Source organism: Notothenia coriiceps, unplaced genomic scaffold (assembly GCF_000735185.1).
Source record: "Notothenia coriiceps isolate Sejong01 unplaced genomic scaffold, NC01 NC01_scaffold00033416, whole genome shotgun sequence".
Lineage (NCBI taxonomy): Eukaryota > Metazoa > Chordata > Actinopteri > Perciformes > Nototheniidae > Notothenia > Notothenia coriiceps.
The window spans coordinates 91,892-110,211 of NW_011366117.1; the positions used below are offsets into that span (position 1 = coordinate 91,892).

An 18,320-nucleotide genomic window follows, 5' to 3' on the forward strand; every position below is an offset into this window, starting at 1 on the left:
AAATATGTCTCCATTACAATTTCATTCCAGAGAAATCAACAGCTTTGTGTCGGCTTTCATTATACCAACAAGTGCAATGATACTATTTTGGGTAAAATCTGATATTGAATCAGGTTTAGAGCAGAATCCCAAATCCAACACATACTTTGGAGGCACAGTGGGAGATGCTGTGCCGTTTGGAAAGAGACACATTACGTTTTTTCTGTTTGATTCTTTACTGCCCTATATTTGACTTGAACTGAAACAGAGACTAAACTGACTTATTGTTTGAGTGTATAAAGGTTTTCAAATTTGTATCGATTAAAAAGGGCAACATTCAAAAGCTTTCTTTACATTTTTCCAATTTTACGCACAATACAGCAGATTATCTTAAGCATACAGAAGAGTCAACCATAATAATAAGAAAAACAGTGGCATGTCCCTACAGTAACTGTGCATGTCACCTAAATGTGTGTTTCACAGCTGAAGGCCAGGAATTAGACAGCAGCGAAGATGGCAGCAGTACATGCCTGACAGTGCTTCACCAGGGAAGCTAGTTTCAGTGGATTATAGACTTAAGACAATTACTGACTGAAGAAAATCTTCAAAATAAAAAACATATTTGGAGTTTTTACATTTATGTTTTAAATGTCTCTAAAAGGCAGTAAGTGGAGAAAAGGCTAAGAATGCTATACTTTTTTAAGACATGTGAACACCATCATGTCAGCACTTCAACCTATGCCAGGCTTTATTCAGATCCAATTATATTTAATACAAAATAAAGAAAGTGATACTGTCCAACCTATTTCAATGCAGTGTGGGAACAGGGAGAATAACATATCTGAGCTCATGAGACGGTGTTATTACTGTTCTGGGAAGACATGTTCTTCCAGTAAATCATTTTGAAATATGGATCTAATTAAATATGTCTCTTTTTTTATACCCATCACTTCTTCTCTCTTTTTCATCTCTATTTAAAACCCTTCATGTTGTCAGTTACACACGATATGTTATAACATTAAATTAAATTGCTATTGTTTTTCCAAAAAGTAACTATCCCAGCTGCTCTGATGTGTGAGGTCTCAGCATCTGGTGCTTTCAATGGGAAATTGATAAAAACAAGTCTTACAAAATCTAGCTCAAGCTAATTTGATGCATTTTTGAATGGCTCATTGGTGTTTTACAACGTATTTCTTAAGTGTTTTTTTAAATAAATGCAATTATAATTTCATTTGTTTGGATAAAAAAAAAGTAGTAGGTGGCACATCTGCACGAATAATCAGAAATCTTTGGAAAAACGCAATACCACTGTTTATGAATGTACTGCTGCAACTTATTTCATTCTCTATGTTTGATCCTTCTTTTCCCTGATCGATTCATGGTCTTTTTTAATCCTTTGTAACCATTTTAGCATAAAAGGATATCAAATGTTTTCCATCTAAGCCACAAAACCTGTTTTAAACCAGTCGAATAACGCGGATCTGTTCTGAACAGAAAGTTCTGCAGTCTCTTAGGATAATAATATAACTGACAGCCTGAGTCACATGCCTAGATTTTAACACACACGCACGCGATGTCTCACACTGGCAATTAAGCCTTCAGACTCCTGATCTGACACTTGAATAACCGTGACAATGATGCTGTGGGACTGTGTGATGTGTGAGTCTTGTGAGTTTAAGGTTTATTTGTATAGATGCACGGCTGCCAGGATGTATGTGGGTACATTCTCACAAATTAAACTTGTCTCTCCCACCTCCAGTACCAGGGTGTGATGTTCTTCATGGCTCTGAGATCTATTTCTGATCCAAGTGCCAATCAGACTCTAATCACCCAGCAACCAGTGAAGAGAAACCAAAGAACTCAGGAGAAAAGATCTGATAATGTAGACGAGATATTATTCTTAATATTTCTCTCATAATTAAAAGTGCCACAGGTGTGCAAACACTCCTAATATTAAACTTCACTTTTTTAAATCCAAGTCTCATTTCTGTGCCGAAACAAACTATTGCATCTTGAGTGACAGTTTGCTTATGACACATTCTCACTCAGAGACACACTCCCACAGGACTTTACCTATAACAAGGAAGCCCCATTTCCTACATCCACCATGCCGTCTAACATCTCCTGCTTGACTTTTATCTTCTCAAAATGAATTCTCATAAGCCCAGACACTACCTAACAGGACAGACATAATACATTCACTCTCAGCTGTGAAGAACTCCCCAGAGACATGCAATGTTACTCTTCTCGATGTTGGTGGCATTCCCAGATTCTGTCTAAAAATAAGGTGTTTTAAACCATCATGGATTGGGAATTCCTGTTTTTAGGTATTATAAAATGGTGAAATTAAGTAACTACATCAGTTTAGATGCAAGCAATCTTACCTTGTCACTGTTTGACATTTTAGGAAATAGGCTGGTTTGCATTCTGGCAGAGAGTTAGATAAAAGATTGGAAACACTCTCGTATATGTCCGATTAATCTAACAGTGCTACCGGGGTAAAGATTGACCTCATTACTCGCGCCTGTTTGACTGCGGCATGATTTGTATTTACTCGTGTCACTCAAACTAAATACGCCAGAGAGGAGGCGGGGCTTATCTCGGTGCAGATGCCTAGAGATAACAACCAAAACAAGCACCATTGCTGGGCATGTTGTAAAAGGGCCATACGTGTTCTGGGTACACGATTAGCTTTCCATGCCTTTGCATTCACTTTTTTAATCGCGACTCGCAAAAGACTGTTTTGCATATGGTGTGAATGCACCATATGGCTACTGCTGCTTATGGTTGGCTAACTTTAGCACAATGACTTGAAACAGCTATTCTGGCTAAATCCACAGATAATGTAATCTACCAATTCAAGAAAAACAAGAATGTCTTGTTTGGGAGCAGTAACTATACCTGTAGTCTCCTTATTGCCTGGCAACCAAAGGATTTAATTGTATTTTCCTAAATGTTAAATTAATGCTTTGAGGGGGGAATATTTTGATATTAAACACAGGTATCTGAAAAGTCAGACATGTCAAGGGAATAACTTTTCGTTATTTTATGCAACTTTTAATTACTTCAAATCAATTCATATCGTGAGACAGTAACTGGCTCTGTCGATTGGTTTTAGTTAATAGTGAAGATAATGAATTTTTGTGAGTACGATACAAGACAATTAAAAAAAAAAAAAGAAAAAAAAACCTTGAGGAATACCTCAATAATCTACAAAAATACCCTCCTTAAAAAAAAAGACTAGTATCTTAAACAGTTCTCTAATAAATGATCATTACTACTAACAACAACAACACTACTGCTGTTATTATTGCATATACTTTATAACGGACCCATTTGCTGCCATCCCTGGTTATCTGGTAAATTGTTTATTCATCTGTGTTTGGCAACAGATTGTAAAACAGTGCCCATTAGCAGCAATACGACTGCTGAACACTGTGTGTGTGTTTGTGTTTGTGTGTGTTTGTGTTTGTGTGTATCTGTGTATGTGTGTTAGTGTGTGTTGTGCATCACTATGCTGCATCCTTATCAAGCCTGTGCTGGCTCTACTGCTTTACCACTCTCATGACAAACCAGCTTTAAATATTCTCCCTTGCTTCTCAGTCACACCCACAAAAGCATAGAGGGATGGAAAATACACACACACACACACACACACACACACACACACACACACACACACACACACACACACACACACACACACACACACACACACCCTGGAGGTGAACACTGCATTCCGAGGGGTGTCAGCTTTGGTCAGCATCGGCTCTCTCCCCACATTTCTGCTCCTCTCTCTTCACGTCCTCTGATCCCTCCATCCTGCACCATCTTCTCCACCTCTGCTTCCCTCTCTTTTTGACCATGACAAAAACACTTAAGCTCAATTTTTATTTTTGGTTAACATCAAATTGACCCCTGATTTACATTTTCACATGTTTTAATATTTCACAGCTCAGGGACCAAGACACAAGACACACCCCAAGGTTTAACTTACTCTCTGCAACGCTAAATATTAATTAATTGAGAATAATCAGAAAATACAAGTGCGTTACTTCAAGGGCTTCAACTAACAACTATTTGGTAAAAGATTATTTATTTGATTGATTGATTATTCATTGGATAAAAACATAAAAGCAAAATGGTCATATTTACAGCGCTTTATTTAATAAAAGGTGTATTCCTTGTCTCTTTTGAAATTGTCTTTTGCTACAGCAAGAAAAAAACAGCAGATTGAATAAATGGCCATTGGGGGATGCAGTCATGCAATGAGAGTAATGGGTAAAAACTAAGATATATATTATATACCTGTCTCTGACTTATGGCATACAAATGTTTTAAAACATCTCTTTTTGTGATGTCTCAATGTAACTGGGATTTAACCACTAATCAATGAAATGTGTGAAAATTGATTTCATTGGAGTAAATGTTGCAGCAATAGCCACAACTGCGTCCGTCTTTCCCTTCTGATATCTTACTCTTTTCTTTCAGATAACCATTTTGCTGCAGCCCCACCTTTGCTGCATCCAATTAACTTCCATCACTCTATTTTATGCACGAGAGCATGTTTTTCGCAGTCAGCGTAAAAGTGTGGGGAATTGGGATTATGAAGTGTATCTAATGCATGGAGGGGAATGTAGCATATTCAAGGGATAGACAGGCGGGACCTTTCAGTCACTCTCCAGTCTGACTAACTGAAGTGATGATTAGGAAGCAGAATACATGTTTTAAGAACAAGTGTGTCCAGTGCATTAGGCAGGCCACATAGGCATTCATCTGAGTGTTACATACGTGTAGAGGCAGCTGGAGCTTACATACACATGAATTATAGAGAACAGCCGGCCTGTATATATAATTATAGACAAGAACTCAGCACATGCATCATGTGCCTTTAGTTGGACACACAAGAGCTGCTGTATAGTTGGATGGCAAAAGAGCTGTTGTAAGAAAAGTGTCATAGGATAACATGACTATAAATGTATATCTGAATTACTTTTGGAAATCTATTTAAATAGCAAAAACCTCAAGGAAAATATAGATACAAACAAACAAACACAAAACATGAACTCCCTTTGTAAAATGATGGATGGTTGTTTAAAAACAGAGTTCAAACTAAAAGGTTAATTTTGCTTGATAGGAAAAACTGTAGATTAAACCTTTGGTGATGTTTTGACCATGTGTAATTTCATTACATTTAAAAGAAAATGTCTGTATTATCGGCATCTTCTACAGCGGCTGTCGATGTCATTATCTTAGTCCATCTGTGATTTGAGCTTATCCTGTTAGATTTTATTTTTCTAGCTATTTATTGTTTAATTAATTACTCTGCTAAATTCGTACAGCACAAATGGACCCATGAAAGGGAGAGACATAATGATAGCCAGACTCTCTTTTAAAACTTGAAATTATATTCACTTTTTCTATCCACTTCCAATTATCTTACTTGTCTATTTGTATAATGAGGTTTCCTTTAAAACATCTAATTAAAATAAATCTTGGTTGCCAGGCGACTTTATGATGTAGAATGTTCAAGATTTTAGTTGACTCAAGTGACAAGAAGGTTTAGATATTGACACAATATTGACATATTGACAAGTCACACTCGGACTGAATCCTCTTCAGAAAACTTCATGCAAACCTGTTTAACTTTGCATAAAACAAAAAATGAATTGTAAAAGCGTCAGTATGTGACAGTGTGCATGAGAGCATGTGTGTGTGTGCTCTGTGGGTTTTTGGATGAGCAAACCTCTTTTAAAGGACTTAGAAAAGTGTGTGTGTGTTCCTTTGAAGCTACACAAAGGCATGTTCTGTGACACAGACACAGAAGGTTAGACAAACAGCCACAGACATGACAAAACACTGTTCACTGGGCTTACCTTCCTCTTGACTACACACAACTCAGTGTAAACAGAGAAGAAAAAACACGTTGACAAAAATACAGAGAAAGCAAAAATGAAGGTGAGAACCAAGAGCTCAAGCATACAGTAGATGGAGTGTGCAATGGATGAGAGAAATGGAGGATATGTTTAGTAAAGTAAGGGAGAAGAGAGAAGAAATAAATGAAAGGGAAACAGGAAGAGAAACTTCATGTACAAACTGAGCCGATACATACAAAAGGGAGCAGTGGAAAGACACAGAGAAAATGCCACAGGTTGTGCTGTGAAAACAACATTGAAATGCCTCAACACATCAAACACAGTTTAGGCAAACAAAGGGCATGTCTGAGTTGCAATCATGAATAAGAGAAGGTTATAACTGCTTTGTGTGCATGTGTGAGGTCATGTGTCTGGAATGCGAAAATGCAGCACTACTTGCTCTTGTCTATTTCAAAGAAGATAATTATATAGGAAGCTGTGACTCCCAATGCATTTTCTTTGGCGGTGGAGATTTTTTGCTTTTACATCATTACCATTGAGTTTCAATGGTCCTGTTGGGCCTTTGATTAGCATTAGCATCCACTTAGCTTCCACGAGTGCCTCTCAGGCATCTATGACTCAACACTTGTTGATGGGGACAAATCACCCTAATTGGTATAAAGAAGAGGGATGAACAACACTCTGCCAACTAGGGTGGAAAATCTGTGTTGGAAAATTTGAAAATATAATATCCACAAGTCATTCCTTAACCTTTATACCACATTGATAACATTGAATATTAACCCCAGCATATACCGTCACACGTAGAATAGATGAAAGTCTAACTTTGTAACAATCCTCTGTTTAGGAAACTTAAAGCATTCAAATGTTATTTTTTCTCCACTTCAACAACTACATGCCTTTTTCTTCATGCACACACAAAAACCATGTTCACACTTTTTTAAACTGCAATTAAAAGACCATGCCATGGACTTGAACATGTTAGCCACACATTAATTTATATTACTGCAATTCTGTTTAAAAGCATAACAGTTCTTCTATATTTTATAATGGACTTGGATCATATTTAATCAATGTTTCTTGACTGTGACGATTCATTTATTGTGTATTGCATTATGGGACACTAGTGGGTATCAAAGCATTTACACTCAAACATCAATAACATTTAGTATGTATACTAACTTCACACTACATTCTCAAATCAAAGTCATTTGTGAATGGAAATGGGACACAGTTTTAGGCTTGTTTCTACAAGCTAATCTGTGTATCGCACTATGCTAACATATCTACATTCCCCCTTTCTGGTGCCAGTCCACTTAGCATGCTCCGGTCCTCTGCTGTGATGTGCTCCTGTTTAACGCCTTGGCTAAGCTTGCTGAATAATGCAGAGGGGACCAACACTTGCTGAGTCAGCATTGAGGACAGGTCAGTGGAGACGTTGTGGTTGAACGGCTTGAGCAGCCTTAACACAAATAGAGGGGTGGCCCACACACAAGCAGATACATGGCTGCTTATAAGTCAATGTATACATATTCATGGTGTCAGTTAAACTGAAAAGCAGTAGCACATTCACATATAAGGAAAGAGAAAAGGGTAGACTATAGGAAAGGGAAAGAGAGCCCGGGGCACATAAAATGTAAGTAGAGATCTGCGTATAGCATTGAGCTCTTAAGGTAAAGAGATGGGGAGGAAATGCATTATCAATGCAGATTACAGCATGCCTCATACTGTAGTCTGAGGTATGATGATATAATGTTATATGGTTTTAACCAACTTTTACAAATGATGACATGCATAATAAAATACATTCGCAATAATAGTATACAACAAATAAGCACATATACACATTTTCTCTCAGTCACAGAGATATAAACGCACACTGAGCAATATGGAGAAAAGCTAACTTCATCCAATGAATACTTATATTGACAATGTAGTATTTACTATATATATATTTATCATATATTTGCACAGTCAAGATATAATATTAGTTATTGGGATATAACGAATAATGTTATAAAGTAAAGTCTAATGTTGAGGCAAGAGGCAAATATTAGATCTGCTAGAAAAATGTCTGGTAAGTTAAGAAAATTCTATCACTTTACTTTACTGTACGTGTTTAATCTTAAAAAACAACAACTTTACAATATTGTACATCTAAGACCATATCTAGTCTCATATCTCAACATCAATTTGATATTGCTATATTGCCCAGTCCTAATATACACACATTAATGTGTTGCTTGCACAGCCTTACAGGCACACATGCGCTCATGAGTCATACACAGCCACAGTGTTGCACTAAGGGAAATGTTAAGGAGGCGTCAAAGGACAGAGTCTGACAGAAAGCTCACTCTGGCTAAATGGGAAGGTGGAGAACAAATTACTCCAAACAATTGATGAGAGAAGAAGAAAAAAAAAAGGACAGGGAGGAGGACAGGAAGACTTAGAGGAAAAGCGAAGAGGTGGGACAAGGAAGGGATTGATAAGACCATAAGTGCAGGAAGAAGAGAGAAGAGAGCAGGTGTGTGTAGGAAGCCAGCTCAAGTTGTAACAACAGATTGTGAGGCGGGTTTAAAGGAGGGGAAGGATAGAGAGCAGCAGAGGATGAGGGATGAGAGGGGCTTGTCCCTATGTAACCTCCTACACTGTGATGGAGTGTATTTACCCACACTTCATTAGCAATTTCCTGTGTGTGTGTGTGTGTGTGTGTGTGTGTGTGTGTGTGTGTGTGTGTGTGTGTGTGTGTGTGTGTGTGTGTGTGTGTGTGTGTGTTTTTGCTCAGCTCCAGCTCGGGTAGCACAAGTTTATCAAATATCAGCCTGGATGTCTCTGAGGGCTGCTCGGACGCTGCTTGCTTGATGTATGTCTGTGTGTTTGCTCTGAGCGTTGTGTGTGATGCTGAGCAGATGCTGATGTGTTGACAGCCATCCTGCTCTCAGTCTGTCTGCCTCACATCAGCTGTGTGTGTCTCGAAGTGTGCATTTGTGTATATGTGCCAGTGTCAGTCAGTGTGTGTGCGTGTGTGGTCAGAGCGCAGGGTTACGCAGTGGTCTCACTGTCAGTGTGTATCTGACCTTTCATCTACCACTGGGATCACTTATCCTGCTGCCGGCTCCACAGTTGCACATAGCACCATCCTCCTGACATTTCACTTCTCCTTTTTATACTCTTTCTCTCTTCTGCTTCTTTTTTTGACTGTTAACTTTTCTTTCAGCTGCATTTTTTCTCCTCTGATATCCCTTTAACAAGCCTACTCTGTATGCTCCTATGTATCTCCCCTAAACCCATTTCTCCCTCTCTCCTCTATATTTGAATTCTCTAATTCTCTTTCTGCTTTTCCTCACCCTCTGCTGCCCGGATACCAAATTCAGGAAGGGAAAATGATTAAATGAAAACAGTAGAAGGGAAGCTAATGAAGACAAGAAGAGACAGAAGGAGAGGGAGAGAGACAGCAGGAGAAATGCTGAGATACACAAATGGAGAATCAGAGAGGGTGAGGGGAATTTGGGGGGAAACGCTGACAGTTGGAGAGGGGAAGATAAAAGTGTTTGACAGAGGAAAATAATATTTTTCATTTGTGTCAGAGCACCATTGTCAGAGTAACAAAGACATAGCTCTCACAGTGCACTAAAGGAATTTTCTCTCTCACACACACACACACACACACACGTATAAAACACACAACATAAATACACAGAGCGTTTATCTTTTTCTTTCAGCAGGGGCGAATCTCCTGGGGTGAGAGCGGCTCTGCTCTCATCTTTCTGCAGTGTCACTTCTGACATTTGTCATGTTCTCACCCTCACTTAGCCCTTGTAGGCTGAAACTCACTGGCATCACACATTCTTTTTTCAACACTCTGTATTTTGTACTTCAAAAGTTTTAGTAGGCACTTAAAACATTTGGAGCACTTGATTCTTTGCTGTCTTTTTCGCGCAAAAGCACCCTAAATATCCTCCACTAGAAGTGCAGAATTTAGACTTCTATAGTGTTGTGGCTTTTGTTTTATTTACTGGCCTATTTCCCATTGCTTTTTCTTGGCGGGCTGGATTATGAATGAAAGAAGAGGCTTGCAAAAGTTACAAGAGACGAGGCAAAGTCTAAAATGACTATTATAACTTTGTATCTGTCAGTCAAAACCCAGAATAGTATGTGTATAGTATATCTATAAATAATTCATAAAGAATAGATTTTTGGCTCTGACCTTTTCAAACTCCTCATAGATGCACCCAACAACATGACACATAAGATAGGCTTCCCATAACCATTGTATGAGCTGTCATTGGAAACTTTTTGAAATAGGGCAGGTACCTTTAAAAAAATACTTGGCAGCTGATTTAATTAACCATCTGTCAATCAAATTACTGTCAAAGCCAGTCAGCACAAAACATATTTTTCATTGATAAAAGCCGACATTTCAGGTTTTTGAACTACCCTAACCTCTTAGGGGCCGTACACATGAACCTTTCTTGCACGCTCTTTTCCATTCATTTCAATGGAGACGCGCACTGGCCAGTTTTGGGTTGAATGAACGGTTTCCTCTCGGTGTCCCCTCACACACACTTAGAATATAAACTTCCATAGAGGATGCAGATTGGTCTGTACACAAAGGCATTACTTGAAGACAGATTTTTGGTGGATTTTGATGGAAGGTATTACACCCAACTCACCACGGCAGAGATTGAGGAGTGACAATGGTAATTTTCCTCCCAGGATAACCTAGACATGCAACAGGTGGATGTGTATTTGGAGGCAGCAGCAGCGATGTTTACTAAACGCAGAAGTTACAGTAGTTTTCTTGTTAATTTGTGGTGCAGCTTTAGTGCAGCAGCAGGTGTTCCAGCCTGCATAAACAGCCCTATTGGAAATAACTCATTAGATTTATGTTGCAGTAAGTTATGTGTGAGGTGCAGTGCATTTCTGTTATCTGCATCAACTACCTTCAAGCTTAACGATTGTTTTCAGCATCTGTTTAACCATCAACTCATTTTCTAGTCATGTGAGGACAAAAGTGATCTCTTCTCAAAGTGTGACATATTGGCAAAGCTACCATCACTCGGCACAAACAGACAACACATTTTCAGTTTGTATAGGCTCAGAAAAATGTTATTTTCTACCATATTGAGAATGTTTGCAAATCCCGAAATGAACACCCTTTCTTTTGATGTAGCTGCTACACCAATCCGTTGCTGTTATATACATAATGTGCCTGCAGCTTGATAAAAGATCAGCTGGCTGGCGTTCTACTTAAATCCAAGTAACTGCCAATAGCTACACCAGAGATCCTTTTAATTTCCCTTACATCCCCTTGGAAGTCCTGTTTCAATACAACACCTTGCCTGAGGGGATATCAATGTTATTAACCCACCACGTGCAGCTAAAGTGGCATTGCTACACACCAGTTGTATGTGTATACTGTATATGAAGTGTATTGTTATAATTACTAGAAGCTTTTCTGGCCGCTTGTGGTGGTCCAGCACTTTACCATTACTTAACGTTGATGTTGCCTGCCACCCAAATGTTTGTTATTTGATTCCCGGGGTGACTTTGTTTGGGTCCATTTATGTTAAAGTGTTTATTGGCTACATTATAAATAACTGTTGAACTGAAAGTATTTAATACAGCCAAGTAGTTTTTTTCAGGTATGTTTTAAACTTGTATGTTTTAGCGCATTGCTTTGCTTAACAAACCGTTTCAAATGAAAAGACCCAGCCTAATTTTCCAACTCATTTCCAATCAAAGTAGCTGGCAGTATTACTTCCAAAAATTGCTAATTTAGCGTGATGAACGTATACCACGGAAATGGCTAATTGTAGTACTCACAGTTGAGTTCAGCGTTCAAATATAACTGCACTTTCATTCATGCACAAACACAAGCACACACATCCTTCTCTTGTATATCTCTATATTTCTACCACATTTACACAAATGGATCATACGTTTTCTAATTTTTCTTAATGTTAAGTGACAATAGCTCTGTGTGTGAAGGACTAAGACAGAGCATATCAAAGTTTAGAAGAAAAGGTGAGAAGGTTTGTGAACACACATTGAGTCACCCCCCAAAAGTAAAGGAAACGTACAGTAGCTCGCATACGGTGATCAACGCACTTTTTCTCCCCTTATCACCCTTCATTCGAATCCATAGGTGTTTCCTTCACTTTTTGGGGGTGACTCAATGTGTGTTAACAAACCTTCTCACCTTTCCTTCTAAACTTTGATGTGCTTTTTTTCACAGTCACTGCTTATTCAGCACACTCCTGTTCCTGCTATGCAGTGCCATGCACTATATCACTCTTTTTTCTCACATCTGCTCTATCTCTTCTCATATTACTTTGCCTCATCTTACCTCTCTCTCACACTCTCTCCCTCTCCAGCTCTTTCTTCACCCTCCCTGTCAGCTGTTTTTGTTTTAAATTACATTTTGGCGCACTACACCATCTCTCTTCTTCATCCCTTCAGTTCTTCCTCCATCTTATCCTTCTTGACCTCTAATTTCCCCTTCAATTATAACTTTGACTTGTTTACTTCTACCACTGTTCATTATTCTCTCTCTTACAAGCTTTCTGCTACCTTCCTTCAAGACTATCATTTACACTATCGTATCCTATTCTATTCCATCCATGTCTTCTCATCTCTTTTATCCACTGGTCTAATCCACTTTCTTTCCTAATGTCTCCCTGCATCTCTCTCCTATCCTATCTATTTATCCATGCATCTCCTACTTTCTTTCCGTCTCTGCTGGCGTTATCTACCATGCATCTACTGTGCAAGTCAGATGGCAGAGTTACAGAACTGCCCACTGTCCAATGGCTAAACATCTGTCTCCCTTTTTTTCTTTCTTTCAAGCAAGCTCTATAATTCTCCTCTACTGTGTCCCCAACTCAGCTCAAGTTAAAAAGAGATGTGTTGCCTTACACATTGAGTTAGTATAGCCAAAAGAAAATGGTACATTGGAGGTAAATAACTATCTTTACCGAAAGTACACTGAAAAAGCTGAAGCATTGACTTTAATTAAATGTTTTATGTCTATACTTGTCACATCATTGTATGAGGTTAGTCGAATGCCAATAATTAAATAATAATTAATTCAAACCTTCAGTTTTTTCAGTGTAAGTTAAAGAAAACTTTGTAATGTAAGTACATACTCAAAATTGTCAAAGTAGACAAACCCACAAAGTTATGTTCAAATGTTCAACTTAAAGCAAATCTTACAATTCTTGGATTTTTTTCTGATAGTTGAATGAGAAGATCTACTCTCACATCAGTTTGTAAGATGCTACAGCTTACAGTAGTTAGCATAAACACTGTAGAAAAGATAGAACCATGGCTCTGTACAAAGGCAGCAAAATACGACTGCCAGTCTGTCTGCCCAAGCTTGATCTTTTGTTGTATTGGGGGGAGCTCTTAGGGGAGCTAAGCAGCCCTTGCTTCCCCGTAATTCAAGCAGTGGATTTAGCTACTACTAAATCAAATTGTGTAAGATGTTGTGGTCATGTTGAGGTAGTTTGCTTTTAAATTATTTATATGCAGTTAATTAAAGCACAAAGCTTTTGGGAACAATATCATTTTTCACAGTCCCCTTGTCAGGCCTTTGCCTCATTCTATCAATAACTCCTTATTATAATAATTATTCTAGGAGAACACACTTGATGATGGCTTTAGATGAATTAACTTCTTCAGCATTAAAGATTCAAAGTTTTCCTGAATTTTCTGTGTATTTGGATAATCTTGAGGAATTCATTGTTCTATTGTACAATCACATTTGGGGCATGAGGTGAAGAAGCTTAATTATGTTCTGGGTGTGCACACATGTAGCCTGACCCTCCAAATCTTGGAAGCCAGATCCGTCTAGGGCGTACATCATTGGTGCAGTAATGCTTGCTGATAGAGCTGTGGTCATGCCCTCTTTTGTCCTGCTTTTTTCTTTATGCTTTAAGCTTTGATCAGATACGGAGATCAGATAATCTGCTGATGTTCGGCACTAGACTCTGTCCGCTCTCCCTCTCCAGAAATACCTTATCTTTCCTCCCCTCCACTCCTCTATAAGTGATGCTTTCTTCCATTTCCTCTTTTATACTCTGTCCATTTGGCTTGCCGTTGGTCTTACTATCTCTCATTCTGAGCTGACAGGGCAGAAAAGTGAAGGGACAGGGCTTTAAACTTGGCATATCTCTCTCAAAACACCTTTCCCTATCCTCTTCCTCTGTGCCCTCTAACTCTTCTAAGATCCCTTCTAAACTTTCACTTCTGTCCCGCTGCCCTCTCCTTCTTAAACCTGAGCACAACTGAGCTTCCCCCTAACTCCATTTCATTTCCAAGGCATCATCTCACTTTTTGCTTTCCTGTCCAAGTGGTCACCACCCCATTTTCCTCTTTGCAGGAGAAAACATTGTCGGCCAAATGTTTCGGGGTGGGGTAAGTTTGGCTCATGCCGTTCCTTGCTTGGAAAGTGTGTGTGTGTGTGTGTGTGTGTGTGTGTGTGTGTGTGTGTGTGAGATGACATTGTTTATTTGGGGATTCCCTTGGAAGGGAGATCCTGTAATTGTGTCTGTCGGCCTGGGTGGGCGGGTGGAGAGTACTTCCTCCATCTTATCNTGTGTGTGTGTGTGTGTGTGTGTGTGTGAGTGAGATGACATTGTTTATTTGGGGATTCCCTTGGAAGGGAGATCCTGTAATTGTGTCTGTCGGCCTGGGTGGGCGGGTGGAGAGTACTTCCATGTCGGGTGGCCTGAGAGTGACTCATTGATTCCAATTAATCAAAGGTCGCTGGATGGAGTGACCAGGGTGATGGCCCTCTACACATCCCAAGAGCAAATATACAGTATGTAATTTAAAACACAGAGAAACAATACTGTAATATCTGCCATTAAGTGTCAGTTTAAATGTAAGAGGTGGTGTGATATAATATGTTTATTTATTGATATGATCAAAAGCTCTGTTAATAAATGGACCTTGTGTATGTACTGTGTGTGTGTGTGTGTGTGTGTGTGTGTGTGTGTGTGTGTGTGTGTGTGTGTGTGTGTGTGTGTGTGTATGTTTTTAGAGGCAAGGCCACCTTGAGTTTTCAGACACAGTCAAGGACCATGACATCACACTGCCTGATAGCACCAACGCCTAGCTTAGCTCAGCATGAGAACATACATGCTTTTGTTAACACGGCCAATCATATATTACTTGTCTGCATTTATATCAGAGTTCCCGTTCGAATATTTTTTCGCCGGTCAACATGTCCGTTAAAGTTCAAATCTTCCGGACAACATTTGAAAAGTGCCGGTCAAAGGTCTTCTTTGTTATTTATTGAGCTTTAAAACAAATTGATATGATTCGATATTAAACAAACTAATTATAGTAGATTAACTATTCAAAAGTGTACAGTAACTTACAATAACACGGGAATAATAAACGGAGCGCTCTCTCCCTCTCCTGACAGCCCGTCAGTATCATGCAGCTCGCGGATCCAGTAATGAGTGACCTGACAGTAAAACTAAACATATCTATAACTAGTATACTAACATATTCTTTTGTCTGTCACATAAGTGGCGCAAGTTGCGCAACTGATGCGGTATTGCGCTAAACGGAAATTATTTTGACCGGACACTTTGACCGGAGAGATTCAGATTTGCCGGTCTTCAGCATATTTTGCCGGTCATAGTCCGGTAATTACCGGCTAACGGGAACTCTGATTTATATATGTGTGTATATACTTATTCCTTTAGTTCTTTTTGTCACTTTTATTTACAGTAGTGTGAATGTCAATCTTTTAAGTGTATCCATGATAGATGGTAAAGTTCTGTTGGTTCAGAAAGGGTGACTAAAAGTATTGTCCTTGTGCAGGTAGATGTGTTGACGTGCGTGTCTGTGAAAATGTTTGCCGCATTATATTTGTTCGTAGAGCCGACAGGGTGAAAAAGCTTTTGATTAAAAACAGCTGAAACAGATGGGGGGGGAGATAAAGAAAGAAATGAGAAAGGGGTAGATTGAAAGAGGAGGATCTGGAGCGATGGAGTGATACGTAGCGAGGCAAAGACTGATAAGAGAGGAAGGCAACAGATAAGAGTAGGCTACTGGAAGAAAGAAGAAGAGGAATCAGAAAGAGGCCAGGAGGCCTTTCTAAAAGTTATTGTGTTTGTGTACCTGAACTTCGTTATTCTGTGAGCTGAGAATGCACGAATGCATGCGAGTGTGTAGAATATACTGTGGGAGTACTACTTCTGCTTAGCTTTAGTTCATCTTAAAGTTAACAGGGTCAAAACAAAGATAACAGTGCACTCAAATCTCAAAAGTATTTCACACATTCAGACAACGAATGTTGTGCAACACCTTTCTCTGGATCTTGGTCTTGGAATTTTGAAAAACTGTGTAGCCTAAGTGTACCAGGGAATTACACTTTGAAAGACATGTGTCCATATATGTAGATAATACAACATCTAAATAGTATATTGTAGCTAATTAGGAAGGACTGCTGACAGTTTCTGTTTTTGATTGTGACTTATAATGCAAGCATCCCTGTACTTGGTCCTAAAAATAAATAAATCAAATGGAAAATCCTGAAACTTTAAACTAAAGGTATTGTTGGCCGGGTATTGTTTACTTTGTTGTTTGTGTAAATATGCATACATGTGTATTTCCTTTGCTACAAGAACACAATGTTCCCCCCCCAAAAAAAACTATTGAATGCTATAAGAACAAAATAAGTACATATTTGAACAAACACGGCAGAAGAAACCTTGGGGGGAATTCCGCTAAGACATTCTGTCAAAGCACTCTTGTACATGCATACACACACATACAGTTACACTGTGCCCACACACATCCACAATGATAAATGGATGAGTGAAAGCTGCGGAGGCCCTATCAGCTTGAGGTTCACCTCTGCACGCGGAAATTCAAGCTAATCAGCAGCAGTCAATCAAACAAGGGAACTAAGCTCTCATATTCCGCATAAGCCGCCTGGTAATGCAAAAAACACACACACACACACACATAAAGATAACTTCTGAGCACAGTATATTTTTTGTAAGACTGCAGGGGATTAAAACGATTAGGCTGTGCAGCATATAACAACCAGTCTGTCTCAATAGCAACTATCACAGCCACTCATAGCCTTTGTGCAACTAAAGATCATAGGAGATCACAGATAAAAACAAACTGATGTGATATTAGAAACAGGACATAAAGGAGGTTTGAAAACTCTGTGAGAACAATAAGCAGAGTGCAGTGTTGAAGAAAATACCATCTCATCTTTAAAACTATGAGTTTCACTGACTGCTTGTGAGGAACAATTCTTCTCTGATGTTAATGGCCATCTTTTCATTGAGTGAGTGCACTAAACCAATCATTTCCTGGCAACATCATCACAGGGAGTTCCCTCCGTTTGGATTAGTTTGACAGATGGCAAGAGTAAACAGCTCAGTTATATGTGCTGCAGTGAGTTTCTCTCTTTAAGTTCAAAAGTAACCAAACTAATAAAACTTTACTATGTGTTTATAACAAAAAAGTGTTTCTTTAAGGCCTTGTGTGGGTTTGAAACACAATGAGAAGCAGTGTATAATTAGAATCTGGTGATTTTATCGTGAAAGTAAAAAAAATTGATAATAATTTGGAGACTTTCTTTAAGATTGAGATGCACTTTAGATTTGTCTCTATAAATAATAAAACAATTATCATTTCTAACAATTGTAAAACTATGTTGGAGCTTTAACTCTGCTTTAGTTCAGACTAACCCTTTATATTTTTTAGATAGGAGACTTTTTGTCCTGTTGGTGTTTTGAACCTTCACCAAATAGTTAGTGCAGCTGTCGTCTCCTAACAGTGTCAACTTTTATTTTGTAACTAGATGTGTATTTGTCATCACTTGTTGCTTTTTTATCCTGTCTTACATTAAGTGCTGCAGCACAGCTGTCACTTTCGGCTTCAATTGTGTGATTTATACTCTAACTTTAGATGCTGTTGTGACTAGAAAAGACCCACAACTGTTATTTGGCAGGTTGCAATCAACATCTGTAGATTATGACATATCATTGCATGTCAGACTCTATGCTAATTGCATGCATGGTATAGCTGCCTTGGTTCATAACATTATTGATCAAAGGTAACTGCAGTAGCAAAACATTATTTGAACTTCAGAAAATTCTCAGAAATTTCATTCGGAGCTACTTTATGTGTAAACAGTAAGACTGGAAGTCATGACCTCCATTTTAATATTTTGTTATTAACACACACACACACACACACACACACACACACACACACACACACACACACACACACACACACACACACACACACACACACACACACACACACACACACACAAAGGAGTGAGAGGTGGGACCGGCCTCAGGGGCAGTCATCCAGGTTAGAACCTAATACAGTGGTATTTTCATGTTTCCCTGCCAAAAGCAACCCTACAGCTGTGTGTGTGTGTGTGTGTGTGTGTGTGTGTGTGTGTGTGTGTGTGTT

General features: G+C 38.8%; 1 protein-coding gene across 2 annotated transcripts in view; it reads right to left on the reverse strand.

Moving 5' to 3' along the window:
* pdgfd (platelet derived growth factor d) overlaps window positions 1-18,320 on the reverse strand; it is a 51,538-nt gene that overhangs the window by 31,700 nt on the left and 1,518 nt on the right. The gene's annotated exons all lie outside the window — the stretch shown is intronic.